Genomic DNA, 15,964 nt, shown 5'->3' on the forward strand with positions numbered 1-15,964 from the left:
AGCTAAGCTCCCAGTATGCTCTTATGGTACACAACTGCTGACCATCTATTCCAGACTAAGTCCAGGAGGTAGGAGACTAGCTGGTTGACCCAGCATGGATGTGGGCACTGAGAGCTAGGCCGGTAAGAATGATGTATAAGGGGGAGCAAAAAAGAATAGTGTATTGACCTAATTAAATAATACTCGGATTCCATTAAGATTTGTGGTTCCCTTGCTGTTTCCATGGACATATTCCAGGTAGGACTTATCTTTTTTACTTACTCATTTAGATGATAGTCACATTTGTTGTTATAAATACCTTTTTCTAATTGCTGTTCTTGAATATCTTTAGCATCTATCTTATGATCACTATTGGGATTCTTCTGCATTGTGCCTAAGAGAAGCCAGTGTCTTCTTAATGTGCTCACCAAGTTATAAAATGCAAAATGAATGAATAAGTTAGATTTTTGTACTGGCCTGCCAGTTGAGGTTTGGGTATCTCATGCTACAGTGAAGTGCAAAACTGTAAGATGATGACAAAAAATAATTTTTCACAAAAATAAGTGTTTAACTGAACATAAGACACGTGAATAGATTTTTAAAGTAATGGTTGGAAGCAGTTTAAAGTAAACACAGTGGTCAATCTAAGAAGTAGGTCTGTATTGTATATCTTCTTTTCATTCTTTTAATGTATGAAAGCCATTATGTTTCTGAAAATTACTGAAGTAAAAAAATCACAAGTTTCCTAAAATGCAAATAAACGCTTGTGTGATTGCAGTAAGCGGTGTTGTTTTTCTTGTAGTGCACACACTGACTAAAGGGCGCCCCCACTACACCTCCTTTATTTAAAGTATTTACCTTCAGTCATTTACCTGTCAGCATAAAGCTTTTGTTAATATGTGCTAAGCAACTTCCTTTTGTCTCCATCTGCCAGCCGAAACCGATGAATATATCCTGCAGGTTTCAGGTATAACAATGTATTAAGGTGTTACCAGAACTACAGGTTTGTGGATATTGCAGTTCTAAAAGGTCTGGCTGTGTAATCTTTAAAGTACTGAGGTAAGTCCACAAACAACTTCATTTCCCAGGTTACTGTTTACAAGGTAATGTTTAGCAAAGGCTTAACAAATCAGGGAAAAGTATTTGAACATTTTTTTTGCCCCTCCCTTCTAGCAAGCAATTACTACAATGACTTTTCTCATAACTAAGTGGTTACTGAGTTCAACATTTACACTGGGAAGCTTAAAATATACCACCACAGTCCAAATCTGCTAATCTTGGAAATATGGTAAGTACTATTTTTTTGTGTTAGCAATTAACAAATTTGTAAACTTCATTTGTATGTAGACTTAGAACGCATTAGATGTGTTCAGCTGCCATAGCAGTTCGACTCTAAAAAAAATGAATGATCATTTCATATTCTTGCTTGGTAATGCCAAATGCAGGGGCTATACCACCGTTATGCTGAAGGCATTATTTAATGAAGTGTTTTAGCTTTATTAGTTAAGGGCACAGTATAAAATACGCATGTGTGATATAGTTTTTTTTTTCCTTCAAGGAAAGCTATTCTATATCTATTTGTGCTAGTCTTTGTTTAAGGAAGAAAAGCAAAACAGAAAGACAAGAGAAGTTGCCTTAGTGTCTTACTGAAATAAAACCAATCAGTAACTTAAAAAGTAATAATAATCTGTAAATTTTTCCTGCCTAATTGGACATGCACAGTAGTTAAAAAAACATGGTAGCTCACTACAGCTTATTGTATGTTTATATCAAAAGAAGAACTAAAGAACTTTATTATTTAGTAAAGAAATAAGGATGTCAGAGTTATGGTTCAGTGTTCTACTTCCAATACACTAGTTATGAAACGGTGTCACTTAACATGTTGGTTGTAAATGATAAAACATTCATTGTAGTTGCTTGTATCTGGCCCATGTAATGTTCTTTAGTGTTATGTGTGTTCACGTGTTAATGCTAAACAGTTCAAGTCTGGTCCTGCTCATAGAATGCTGTAGTTCTATGGATGTTAGCAAGTTTTTCTCCCTGTTGAACTTAAGCAAATCATGTATTACTTGTAGATTTGCATTAACAAACATGCAGTGAGGCAAGAAAAGCTAAAAATTCTCTAACCTTTTGACAGCTTATAGTAAAGTAAAGTTTTAAGCAAAATGCTACCTAATCAACATGCATTTTCTCATTGATTGTCAGCACTTGTTTTGGCTGGGGAATTTCAGTTCAATGTTATCATATTTGTACTTTATCTCAAAGACATTTTCATCATTTCTAATTTCCATGGGTGAATTAGTTTGGATTCTGTTTCAAAAATATGTATTTGATTAATGATTATTTTCCCCCACATTACACGTATATACTGCTTTTTAGAAATACTTTTGTAAAAAAATAAAGCAGGCATGGTTTCTTTAAAATTTAAACACAACTGCATAATAGATTTTGCAGGAAAGTACTATGCTATGTATGAACTATACTTTAAAAACTAGACCTTCTATTGTTGGTCTCAGCTGGTTTTAAAAGTGTGTGTTTTTAAAGAGTAATGTTTGCTGACATTCATGATACCTATAAGAAAAAACATTCTCGTGTGTAAAAGAGGAGTGTTTACATGTTGTGCTGCGATAAGAAATATCTGATATCATTGGGGCATATGTTTTTTGTACAAACCTGATATAGCAGTGTTTATTGCCATCAGAATGCTGCTGTAAAATATACATTTCTGGGTTTTTTGCAAGTCAAAAATAATTAATTATTCATAAGGAAGCATGGCACTGTGTCATAAAATTCAGACTGTCATACCTGCTTTTAGCATAGTCTCAGTGGTGAAACTGCTGATCATGATGTCTTTCGCAGCCTGCAGTTTGCTGCAAATTCAGCACAATGTAGATACTTGTCTCCTTTGTCGAGGGACACTGTAAGTAGGCAAGTCCCTTTCCCTCAGGATGCAGCAACCTCAGATATGGCTATATTAAGTAGGGGGGGAGCAGGGGGTGCAACTACTTGCATGGAGGTATGGAAGGCAAAAAAAATATTTTTATGCTCTCAGTGAATGCTGTCTTACTTTTAGCAAACCCCCTTTCACAAAAATATTTTGTCATTACTTTTCCATTTGGCACTGTAGATGAGAGGAAAATATTATATTATTATTATTTATTTATTTTTGCTCACAGAAACATGATAGGTTAGATCTTACATGTATAGCAGTTCTGTCGCCCATTGTCATTTGGAACTAATCATTATGAGGCAGTTTACTATGTAATAAAGATTCTGTAGCTGTTGTGCTGATTAAACCCTTTATGTGATGTTTTGAAAGACTGCTCCATTCTGTCACGTAATTAATCTGCAGTTACTTTTCCCCTGTAATATTACACAGATGTTTTGTGTCCATCAGCATTTCAGTATGTTTCGTTATTTTTCCAATTGTTTGTCTACTGCAGAGCTTACAAACCCATCTTTTTTATTTTATTTAAATATGATGCTGTTTCAGAATATATTTTATCTTATCAGGAGTTACCCTAATTCTGGAGATCAAACTCAACAGATGTCTGACTCATCTAGTTTTCTGCTTCACAGAGTTTTGTGTGGCCCCCTGCCCCCCTATTCTAGGCCAGTCTTACTAACGTCAACATTCTTTAAGGTTGTACCAATTCTGAGAAAGGTGAGCAAACTCAATGAGTCAGACTTTTGACGTGTTTACCCTCAGCAATTAGGACTGAACCAATTTCATCCTGCATGACATGGCTTAGACAGGATTGATTCTATAGTTTTCAGACATAGTCACTACATACAATTTTATATTCAGAGAATTTGTTTGCCTGAGATGAGGGAAGTATTAATACAACTGGATATAATGAAAAAGTAAAAAATAAAAACTGGGAGAAATCTTTATATGAAGAACACTGTAACATCATATAAACAGATTGGTAATAACTTATTTTTTTCAAGTGATTTGCTGCTTTCATCTACTTATCTTTCTAAAATTAAACACACTATAAAAGAAACAACAGGCATTTGTTAATTGCCTTAATAGCTGTTTGTCACAAATGATTGTATAAAGATAACAGCTTTCACTCCTAACAATGCATGTGAGATGGAGAGTACACAATTATTTTTAGGGACTACAGTTTTGTACTCTTTAACAGAATCCTGTTGTTGTTCTCTTTTGTAATGCAAAAAGTGAAAATGGAGCATGAAAGGCTTTTATAGACTGTAAGCACAGGTCAGAGTATTTTAGGTAAAGTGGTGTCTAGACTGTGTCATATCATGCAGACCCAAAATGCTTAATGTGAAAACAAAGAACATGATAAAAAAACCACATCGGTATGATAATCCCCACAATAGCAATTTAGGGGTATAACAAATTAAAATATTATAAAAATGTTTAGAGTGATTTAAGGAATAGTAATGCACACAATATTAAAATATGATGACAGAATTTTTTTACATATTATGGTACAATTTTCTTTAGACAAAGCTATATCTGATAATGTTGCAGTACTCCATCTTGGGATCTTCTTACCATGCAAAAGCCTACAACAGCCTGATTTCCAGAACCTTTACATCATTCCTTGGCAACAGACACCCAAAGACTGATGTTTGGATGTCAGAATATAAGGAAGGTATGCATCAGTGCCATCCTCCATTCTTTCTAGTAGTGCAGTCCAATGCATTTCATGTGTGTTCAGTATGGTCTCAGTACCTTGGTTGTCTCCTGTTTCCAGAGGACGCTCAACTTCTTCCTGTCATATAGGTACACTGTTGGGAAAATCTCTCCTCTAATTTAATGTTCAGAAAAGTCAACAATTACTTGAAGTGTGGGAAGCAAATCCTGCATGAAAATTTTCACTTGTTTTGTCTGTCCTGTTTGGAGCCTCAGCGTGACGTCTCTAATTGTCCTGAATGCGAAAACTCTCAAAAATAAGGTCAAAATACTTGCCTCCCATATGGAGTCCTCTTCTTTGGCTTGCACAGTGGTGTTACAATCCACTGTTACAGCAGGGCCTCAGCAGACTCTTGTGTCCATTAGTGTCATTCTAAATAACAGAAAGGCAAAAAGGCAAAGGACCCTGATGTTAGCACCCTTACTCAGAAAAGTTAGAAACAAAAAAAAACTTTGACCCTGCCAAATTCCAACAGGAACTTAACTCATGTAATTGGTCTATTCTAAAACCCCTCCCCTTAGAGGAGGCAGTTGTTTACTTTAATAACAAATGTCTTGAGATCCTTGATTTGCATGCACCTGCTCGTTCAAAGAGAACAAAAGCAAAAACTGCACCATGGCTTTCTAAAGAGTCTAAACTCAAAATTACCCTTAGAAACAAATTATGGGCTCTATGGCATTCTACTAAAGACCCTCAAGATCACATTAAATCAGGCAATCTAGGAACAAAACTAAAAAATCCATTTTACAAGACGAAAAACAATAATACTGTAATTTACAGACAGTAAATCAAAATAACCCTCAGAAGTTTTAGGCAGGTTAGAATAATCTACTACACCCTGGACAAACTTCTAGCCCTGTCTCCACTGCTACTATAGATAAATCCCCCAAGGATGTTTCAGATAGTTTTAACCGATTCTTTACTGAGACAATTCAAGCCCTAACTAGCCAACTACCTCCTAGCTCACCTGGCCCTGATAGTACCACCCCTAGAAACCTACTCTTGTTCAGCTTCCAAACAGTTTCCACGTCACTTATCTGTACTTTGATTAAAAAATTAAAACCCACCACACTTTCTGCTGATCAATTCCCTGCCAAGTACCTTCACAAATCAGCTGATGCTATTGCTTACCTGGTATCAATACTAATTAATCGAACCATAGTAGAAGCTAGAATTCCCACCATCTGGAAAATATCCTACGTAATCCCACTTCACAAAGGGGCAGCTGTACTGAATTCTCTAATTGTAGGCCAATTGCTATACTCTCTCCACTTGCAAAGATTATGGAAAAATGTATTCACTGACAACTCATGCACCACCTAATCCAGAATCACCTCATGGCAGATACCCAGCATGGCTTTCATCCTCACCACAGCACTACCTCAGCCCTAAAAGCCTTTACCGACACCATAAACCATAATCATAACAACAATCACATATCCTCTGCCCTCTTCTTGGATCTTTCCAAGGCATTCAACATGGTTGACCACCAACTTTTAATACACACCATGCAAACATTCTGTCTAGAAACTAAAGCTCTTCAATGGTTTAAATTCTACCTGAATAGGAGACAGCAGGCCGTTCTTTAGCAGAACAAACACTTTAACCTACTAACTAACAACTTTGGAGTACCACAAGGCTCTATACTACGGCCCCTGCTGTTCTCTATCTTCATTAACGACCTATAAACTGTCATCCCAAATGTCAGCTGTATCCAATACGCTGATGACTTTACCCTGATCTCTGTCACATCTCCAACAGACTTAGGGTCAGATATCCAGACCACCTTTAATGCTATAGAAAACTGGCTTTCTGAATGTTGTCTGATACTAAATCCCAAAAAAACTCAAAATGCTGTTATTTTCACCAACACATAGTTCTACTGCTTTTACCTTTACCATAAATGCAAATGATGGCACAATAATCTCCCCTGACCCATCTACAAAACTATTAGGTGTCATTATAGATAACAATCTAAAATTCAACCTACATGTATCAAAACCATCAATAAAAAATTAGGGTCACTTTACAGAATAAAAGCCTTCCTAACCCCACCAGCCAAAATTACCATAGCTCACTCTCACCTTCTTTCAACACTTCTGCATGCATCCCCTCTACTCTGTAATTTAAACAAGACTGTCCTTAACAAACACTCAATCTGCTACAACCACATTGCCAGGTTTGCCACTAGGCTGCCTTTTCGGACACATCATTGCCTCAATCTAAACCAGCTTGGGTGGATTGAACTACCCAGTCTAATCCAGTATAACCAACTGATTATGGCCTATAAAATCCTTTATAATCCAGACAATACTCCTGCACTTAAAAATCTTATCACCCCCTATAACAATCCTCGACTGCTTCGATCCTCTAACAGACTACTAATTCAGACTAGCAAAATTAACAACACAGCCGGTGACTCTCTCTTTGCAAACTCTGTAGGTAGATCCTTGAACTTACTTCCAGCTGATATTACTTTACTTTCCTCCCTAGGTCAATTTAAAACTAGACTCAAACAATGTCTGGCACTAAACTGGCAATGTCATTGTATCAAGCCTGGCTAATTCTCTTCTAGAATGTGTAAAATCTTTTAATCATCTTATTGTGTAATTTACTCCTGCTTTCACTCAGGATTAACTCTAACCTGTAGAACATGTTTATCTTCTTTGCTTATGTTTTGTTGTATCTGTTTACCTTGGAGCTTTTCTCCCCGGGCCACCACTAAAAATGGGCATACATCCAGTTGGACTATTCCGGCCAACAAATGTAAAATAAAATAAATAAAATTATCCAGACCGCTGGCTATTCCTCCAGTGCATGTATTACTGGACGATGTCTTTGAAGACCTAGCTCAACATCATGACTGTTTACCCCTCTGCTCCTAGGAAGCCAGAAAGGTTTTACAGAGTGCTTGAATTTCACAAGCACATCTACAAAAATCCAAAGGGTGATCCTTCTGTGATGAACTGATTCCACAAAAGATGTACCTAAAGGAACAACAGGACATCCCTGCCTAATGACCTCTTTGATGGATGTCCTTGTTTCCTCTTGCCTTCTTCCTGCCTGTTCAAAATCTTCTTTGCCAGATTGTCTTCTGCTATTCTGCACATGTGCTCAAACCACCATAATCTGTTCTCTTTGGCCTTTTCTGCAATTGGAGCTACTTTGGCCTCTGATCTTATGTCCTCCTTTCTTTGCCTGTCACACAGTATGAATCCTACCACTTGTATCAACCACTTCATCGCCATCACCTCTAGCTTCCTCAATTGCTCTGTTTTTACTGCCCAGGTTTTTGTATGATAATGTAGTACTGGTTGCACCACTGTTTTGTGCACCTTTTCAACTTATTTGGCATTTTTCTGTCATATACTACACCAGACACTGTGCCAGTTTGCTGTAGCCCCTATGATTCTAGCTTTGATCTCTTCATTCAGACTTCCCTTCTTCTCAACCACCCTTCCCAGATAATTGAAGCTGTTAACCTGTTCCACTATTTCCCCTTTTATCTCAGTTCTCATCTTCTTCTGATTTCTCCTTCTATCTCAATTTTCATCTTCTTCTGATTTCCCCATTTGCTGCCATTACTATTGTCTTATCTGTACTGAGTTTCATCCTATGCCCCTTCAGTTTTGAATTCGATTCCTCATCCTTTATTGAAGTTCTTGCTCAGAAATGGCCTCTAATGCCACATCATCTACATACAGCAACTTTGCTGATCTATCCCCTCTGACCAGTTTGCTAATGTAGTCCATCACCAGTATGAACAGCATTGGGATCAGAACTGAACCCTGATGCACCCCTACTCCCACTGGGTACCCCTCTGTGAGACTGAACACTGTTTGTACTTGAATTATTGTGCCCTTGTACATAGCTTGCACTGCTTCTACCAATGTTTCTGGGACTCCGAACCACCATAGGAGTGCCCATATCAGCTCTTTTGGGACCTTGTCATATGCTTTCTCCAAGTCTAGGAATGCTCTTTCCTCATCTTTAGCTTCCTCTCATCTGTGTGTCTGAGTGCCTGTGTGTATGCATGGAGGGTAGAGATATGGTTGTGCATTTGAGTGTGTGAATGGCTGTGTGAAGTATGCTTGTATCCGTTATATTGTGTCAGAAGCATAAGTGTGTGATTATTAGACTGGTGGAGTGTAGCTTACTTATATGTGAGCATGAGATTTGGAAGATTGTTGTGTGTGAGTTTACTTGTTGGTGTGTGTGTGTGTGTGTGTGTGTGTGTGTGTGTGTGTGTGTGTGTGTGTGAGATCGGTTTGTTGGTGTATGTGAATGTGAGATTGGCAGACAATGGAGTTAAGGAAGTTTCTCCTTTCCCTACTGTTGTGTTATTGTAGAGTTGATATATTTTAAGTTGTAGGGGTATAGGGGGTGCAAAGTTATTTTATATCATTTTATGTTCAGTTAGTTTAGTTTCAATGGAAAATGTTTTCATTTTGTGTGACCTAAATTTGTGGGTAGGATGTCTTGGTGATATGGCTAATTACAGTAGTATAGAGAGTTAGAACCCTGAATATGGCCCAGATGACCTGAGCTTCATGGCTTGGGTGCTTGATAGCTCAGGCAGAGAGGATGGGCATTTCCATTCTGGGAGGTGGATGTGCATACCAGGGTGCACCTCGTGGTTGTTTCTAGTCGAGAATGGTGATGATGCCCTGGTGATTTGCATGGGTCTGAGTCATTGAAGAAATAAGATGATATGCTACAAATGCCTATTGCATGCACTTCTCTGGTGAAAGGCAGGTGCTCCCAGAGTTTGAGGTCATAGAGTTATAAACAAAAATTTGATTTTGCATTAGTGTAATGCTTTGATCTCCTCATCCTCCCTAAATGTGTCAGGGAGATTACAGAGAAGGCTAGTTGAGTTTAATAGACTCAGTGAATGAGAGGAAGACCACAAATGATGGTCAGCTGTATGGAGATCATAAATAAATAAATTAAAACAAAACAAATACTTCCTTGGCATAATATGTGGCAATCTTGAAACTCATAAATATATAATTCAGAGTGCCACTGAAGGTACAACATCCCACAGCAGTACTTTTGTGTGATTTGCATATGGGAATGATATTTACATGGGTGTCTTTTTTTTTTTTTCATTCCTGTTTTTAACTATGAGAATTTGATTTAGCTGAAATTTTTAGTGGGTTGACATTCACTGCAGTATGTCTGCTGAAACATGCGTCATCACTGTATATGTAATTTTAATTTCCCTAAATGATATTATTCACATAATAGTCAGTTGAAGTCCACCTTTAATAGGCAGTGTTTTTAATGTAGTGTCTTGTATGAAAAGAGCAGCTACGTAATATGACATGTTTACAGGTATATCTCTGGCAGAAAGATTACATTAAAGTGGAACAAAAGGTGTCTGAATGTAAAGCTACATTTGAGATGACTAATAAATGAAGTTATTAAAAATGCAGGAACTAAGTTGCTAAACATTTCATGAAATGCCTTTTTTGGTATTTAAGGCTGAATGTCTGCCTGATAAGAAAGCTGCCAAGATCCAGCCACAGCTTTTCAAACGGTAATTTCCAGAGATAGTGATAGAAGAAAAATGGTGATTTTATTAGGTCAGGTGTTTATAATTTATCACCATACTTCTCAACTGTCCAGATTTTCACAGATTGTCCAGATTTTTGCCTCATATTTTTGTCTGCTCCTAATAAAACATTGAGGATTAGTAAATAATGACATGCATTTGGGTTTCACTTTTCATATCCTAGTAACTTTCTAAATTTATAAGAGCAATAATTAAAATCTGTAGCTATTTTTGGGCGTTTGCTCCCCCATTATGTTTGACTTTGTCCAGATTTCTTGTACTAAGAGGTTGAGAACTATTAACTTGTCAGGGAGAAGTCAAGGTGAAGGTAGATGGATAATAACCAGGTGTTTAGTTTGTACTGTGGTGTAGTTTTATACAGTGTTGAATAAATTAGGTAATGTTATGTACCTTCATGCACAATATAATCTGTTTCAGTATTCGCTTATCACATTTAAACCATGTTATGATTTTAACAGCTTGAAGGGAGTAAATGATGAATATGATTCGACTAAATGGCAGATAAAAGCATTACTCTTAACATGTCACTCATTACTATAAAAACCTTTTGACATGATAGATCCCTTATTCCACTTTCTGTATCCTTAAAACAAGGATATCCATGCAGCAATGAACACTTCCAGTTGGTTTACTTTCCCAGGCTCTACGGTGATTCTATAGCTCAGTCTATAACAAAACCGTCTTAAATATACATAATTTGATGACAGACAAGGCAGCAAGAACAACATCTTCCAGTTTCCCTATTTTTTGGATACACTGAAAGGATTAAAGAATAATCTCACCACAAAACTGATTAAAATAAGTTATTCATTGTGGTTTGGTCCTTTCTGTAGTCCCTGTATTATTTTTATTGGTTATTATTGTTTTCTAATTTGTCATATTCTGAAATGGCTTAATGAGGCTGCTATACTTACATAATTTTAGCTTACAGTCAAGGTTTTTACTTCCCTGATATAATTTGATTATATGCAGAGTACACTGTATATAGAGTGAGTACTGTTATTTCTCAGTTTTGATTGCTTTTTAATAATACCCATTTGTGAACGGGTCTATATTAGTTCGCCGAAAATTATTTTCAGCAAACACCTCTTCATCAACATATATTCAGTGAAAAAATCACTTCTGCGATTCACTGAATTTTCAAAGGACAATGAAGTAGTTGGCCAGCTACACAACTTTGCCCTTTTCCCTACTGCAGTGCAATCTTTGAGTTGGTATATGTAGTTAGGGGGGTTATAGGGGGCACAGCCACCACATGGGGGATGTGGGGGTGAAGCCCCCCACTTGGGTGAGTTTGATTTAGTTAGTTGTGGGTTAAATTGTGCTGTGGGGCAATTGTTTCATTGCCCTTGGAAAATTCAGCAAATTGCGGAAGTGATTTTCGCTGAATATGTTGACAATGAGGTGTTCTCTGAAAATAACCTTCGGTAAACTAATATAGACCCTTTGAGAACCAAGTAGGTCAACTGGTTGTACAGTCTACTTGCAGATGTCATTTAGGAGCAATGTCTGGTTGAGACACTTGCACATAGTTATACAACAGGAAGGGAAGGCTGAGAGAATCAAACCCTGTACAATAGGAACTACAGTTCACAGTTTTAACCTTGTGCATCAACTGCCTGAGATTGCCTTTAGCAAGTGCACTAGTCTGCTTTACAATAATGTGTTAGTGGCTATCTCTTACTCAGCATTTGAAGGTATAGATTAAATCTAGCCTTGAACAGACAGTGCCGGGGGTTAAGGCTGTGAACTGTACTATCAGTGATAGAGTTTGATTCCCTTAGTCCTCTTTTTCCTGATGTGTGACCTTAAGTATGTCATTTAACCAGACCTTTCTTCCTGGTCGTGCCTGAAAAGAGATTGTGTGACCAGTAGGCTTATGTGGTTAATGAATGGATATTATTATTATAGGTTCGTAGGTAAGTACTAGGCTAACTGCCTTTGCAGGCAATTTTAAGCCAAGCCAATTTCCCTTTTTGTGCTCAGAATAGTCTATCCCATTTGGTTATAGATTGGCTTTACCCATCCCATTGCTGATACTTATATATTACCTCTGATGAGAATAGCTGGGATCATACCATAGAAAATGTGAGGGAACCAATGCATGGGATAAAGCATTTAGGAGCCACATCTGTTCATTAGTAGTACAGGAGGCAGTCCTGGGGTATATTTTCTGTTTCCCATCCATAGATCTAAGTTGCTTTTGAAAATGGACAGGGATGAACTTTGTTTTAAGTAGATGGAGATCATTGCAGTAGTATCTTCTACAAGCTAAACCTTTCCCTCCAAACTGTTATGTTGATGTTGTAAAAGAGATTTAGATCCCTAGACTGAGTATTTCTGATGACATTTGACTAGCTGATGTGCAGTAAATCCATCAGTAATAGGTTGGAGGATGCCCTGTATGCCAGACACAGGTCACCTATTAGCAAAGAGTATAGAGACAAGACTTTGAATCGGTCCATGTAGGATATGTTGTTTAGGCCTTGTATCCTTTCAGTAAGGTATCTCTGTTGGCATTCTAGTTGTTGCATATGTCTGGACAGATATATGCCAAAGGGGGGCATTATATTCAATGACTGGCCTATTGAGGCCTGAGTAAAAGGCAGCAATGATATCCCTAGATTTAGGCACAATCACTTTGTTTATAAGCTGTACATTAAAGAAGGACTTTCTTACAATCGACACATGTTGGTCAAAAGTTAGGTCATTGTCCAAGTATGTGTTCTATACTTTGTACTTTGTGTTTCAACTAATTTTTAGCACTGAGATCCTGATACTAACGTCATAAAATATGTTTTGATCACCTGTTTGTTCAGTTATTCAATTTACTTAACATAGTGTTTGAATTTTAAATATAAAAGGAAATTACATCGTTATTTGGTAGTTATGAGAAAGTCCCAAGAAATGGGAAGAAAGCATTAAACTTTGGTTTGTTTGGTGGAATTTAAATAAATTTTGTATTGCTTTTACTAAGTATTGGTTTGGACTTGTACAGTATTATATCAATGTCATTATTTAGTATGTGAAGTTGTCGTTAATGTATTAGCTCCAGTCCTCAGCCCACTACTCAATTTATTTAGTTATCAGTTATTATTTATGAGTAGTGTGCCACTTGTTTTTTGGATAATTATATAGCACCCATAGCGAGAATGACTGAGATCATACCATAGATACTTTTTAAGGGACCCATGCATGAGATGAACCATTTAACAGCTGCCTTTGTCTATTAATAGTACAGGGGCAAACTTGGGGTACATTTTGTATTACCGATCAATAAATTGAAATTGTTCTTGAATATGGACAGGGCTAAACTTTGCTTTAAGTGGATGGAGATTCCTGATCCAGAGCAGTGGTATCCTATGTGAGATATACCTGTCTTTTGAAACTATTCTGTTGGTGTGGCAAAGAGGTTTAGATACCTTCATTGAGTATTTCTGATGCCACTTGACTTGTTGATGTGTAGTAGGCCCATCAGTATTGAGTCAGAGCATGCCTTGAATGCAAGACACAGGTCACCTCTTAGCAGTCTATAGGATACCAAGCATAGTGGCAGGGCTTTGAGTCAGTCCATGTAGGACATATCGATTATGTATTCTATCCTTTTTAGTAAGGTTCCTCTGTTAGTGTTCTAGTTGTTGCATGTGTCTGGACAGATACATGCCAAAGGGGGCATTATACTCAATGACTGGTCTAATGATGGCTGAATAAAGGGGGGCAATGTTTCTGTTCTGTATCCTATATATTTAAATTTGATCATGTTCTCATACCTCTCTGAATGTTTTGAAATGTGGCACCATCTTAGACTCTCTTTAATTCACTGAAAGTACTTGAAAGTGTATCATATTTCTTACAGACCACCTTTTATTCAAGCATATATATGCATGTCCTTGTAATCTCTGTTTATATGATGTGTTATGCAGAAAATGCAATATGTTTGCCACTTCGTGTATTATCACCATGCATATGATCTTGCTAAGATGTCTTCAGAACTGCATACAGTGTGCGAACGACTTCCAGCACTTCTGTATCTATGGTAGGATAATAGTTGTATTTCTTTCTACTGGAGTTCCTTCTTTATATGCATCCCAGTGCCAAACAGGCCTTTTGTGGTGCTTCCCTCATAGCTTCTTGTCCTTTTTCAACTTTTATTTTTGCTTTTGCTTCCTACTCATTTATTTACTACTGGCCCCAGGGATTGTTTTCTGCATAAATCATTTTACAGTCTTCATGTTAAATTTAAACTGTAGTGTTTTGGACTTGGTAATCCTTAACAAATTATGTTCAATCTTTTTTACCGCTAATTGTGTTTAGTCATGTTTTATATATCTTTATAATAGTTACAAAAAAGCTACCTATTGCACTACAGGACCACAAAGTCATAGCTATCTTTTTTTACCATTTCTTCAGAACCTTTTTTCTCTTGCTGAACTCATTGGCACTAAATTACTCTGCTAGATTTCATTTGAAAGAGTATTACTGCATTAACTACATGCACCCTTGGGTCCTTAACAAATTTACTTCTAGATATTCATCAATTCATTTCAAACGTTATTGCAGGATTTTTATCACCTGTTCTTTGGTACAAAGGGAATTGCATTTTAAGCCAGCAATATCAAACCTTAGAAACTGTGTTTAAGTAAGAAATTAAAAAATGTACTTGTTTAGTTTTGTACAGGTTTCAGACGATGTACTGTAGGAAAAAAAACAATAAGCACGTGTGTGTATGTGTGCCTCTCAGATTCTCAGTTTTCTTTTTTTCAAACTGGGTGTTAACTTTAATCAGTTCCCTTTTCACTGAGGTGTTTGTGCTTTGTCCTCAACCATAAAAAAAAAAACAAACGATGTTTTTTAAACATATGCAGTTAACTTGTCGCAAACTAGTTTGAGTACATTTGATTATCTATAGTTTATGGACTGTTGAACTTGCATTACAAAATTTCTAGAATTGCAGCAATATTGTTTTACAGTAGAGATAAGACATTTTCTGCTTCTCTCACAGTTATGCATTCTCTTGACTTACTGTATTTAGAAATATGGGGGTGCAGGGCTCAAGAACCGATTGCCCCTCCACAAATACTTTTTTACTTTATTTGCTGGATATAAGCTGCGGTGGCGCAGTGGTAGTGTTGTTGCCTCACAGCAAGAGGTTCTCCTGTTTGATTCTCAGCTGTAGCACCTTCTGTGTGGAGTCTGCATGTCCTCCCTGTGGTTGAGTGGCATTTGAAAGACATGTGTAGAATGGGTGTGCCTTAGTTGAAGGTTGGGTGTCAAGCTGGCACCTTGACACCCATAAAAAATCCACTGCCAATCATTAGCAGACTGGAGTTTGGCTGTGGTGACCCCTAAATGGGAAAAGCCAAAAGAAAAACAACTTTGTTTGCTGGAGCAGCCAATGCATTTGCTTATATTGATGGAGCTAGTTTCAGTGAAACCTTATATCGGTGGAATGATGTAAACTTATCTTTCTTTCTTATGTGTCTGTATAAACACACACACACACACACACACACACACACACACACACACACACACACACACACACACACACACACACACACACACACACACACACACATTCTCATTCTCTCTGTCTCACGGCCAGTTTAGATCATACAATCCACCTACTGCATGTTGCTGGAATGCGGGAAGAAACTGGAGTACGTAGAGAAAAAAACAAGCAAGGATAGCATACAGACTCTGCACAGAAAGCACATCAACTGGAAAGCAAACTAAAGAC

The 15,964-nt window shown here is 37.2% G+C and overlaps 1 protein-coding gene across 4 annotated transcripts in view; it reads left to right on the forward strand.

The window, feature by feature from the left end:
• Window positions 1–981: 981 nt before the first annotated feature.
• Window positions 982–15,964, forward strand: part of MACC1 (MET transcriptional regulator MACC1) — a 501,067-nt gene continuing 486,084 nt past the window's right edge. For 3 of the 4 annotated variants that reach the window (XM_044064711.1, XM_044064709.1, XM_044064714.1), the window contains exon 1: window positions 1,116–1,267. The gene's annotated coding sequence lies outside the window, so the exon portion shown is untranslated. Of the gene's footprint in view, window positions 1,039–1,115; window positions 1,268–15,964 lie in introns of those variants that run through there. The other variant, XM_044064707.1, reaches the window with a different exon arrangement.

This window comes from Protopterus annectens, chromosome 3.part0 (genome assembly GCF_019279795.1).
Source record: "Protopterus annectens isolate FY-2018-M chromosome 3.part0, PAN1.0, whole genome shotgun sequence".
NCBI classification, from domain to species: Eukaryota; Metazoa; Chordata; order Ceratodontiformes; family Protopteridae; genus Protopterus; species Protopterus annectens.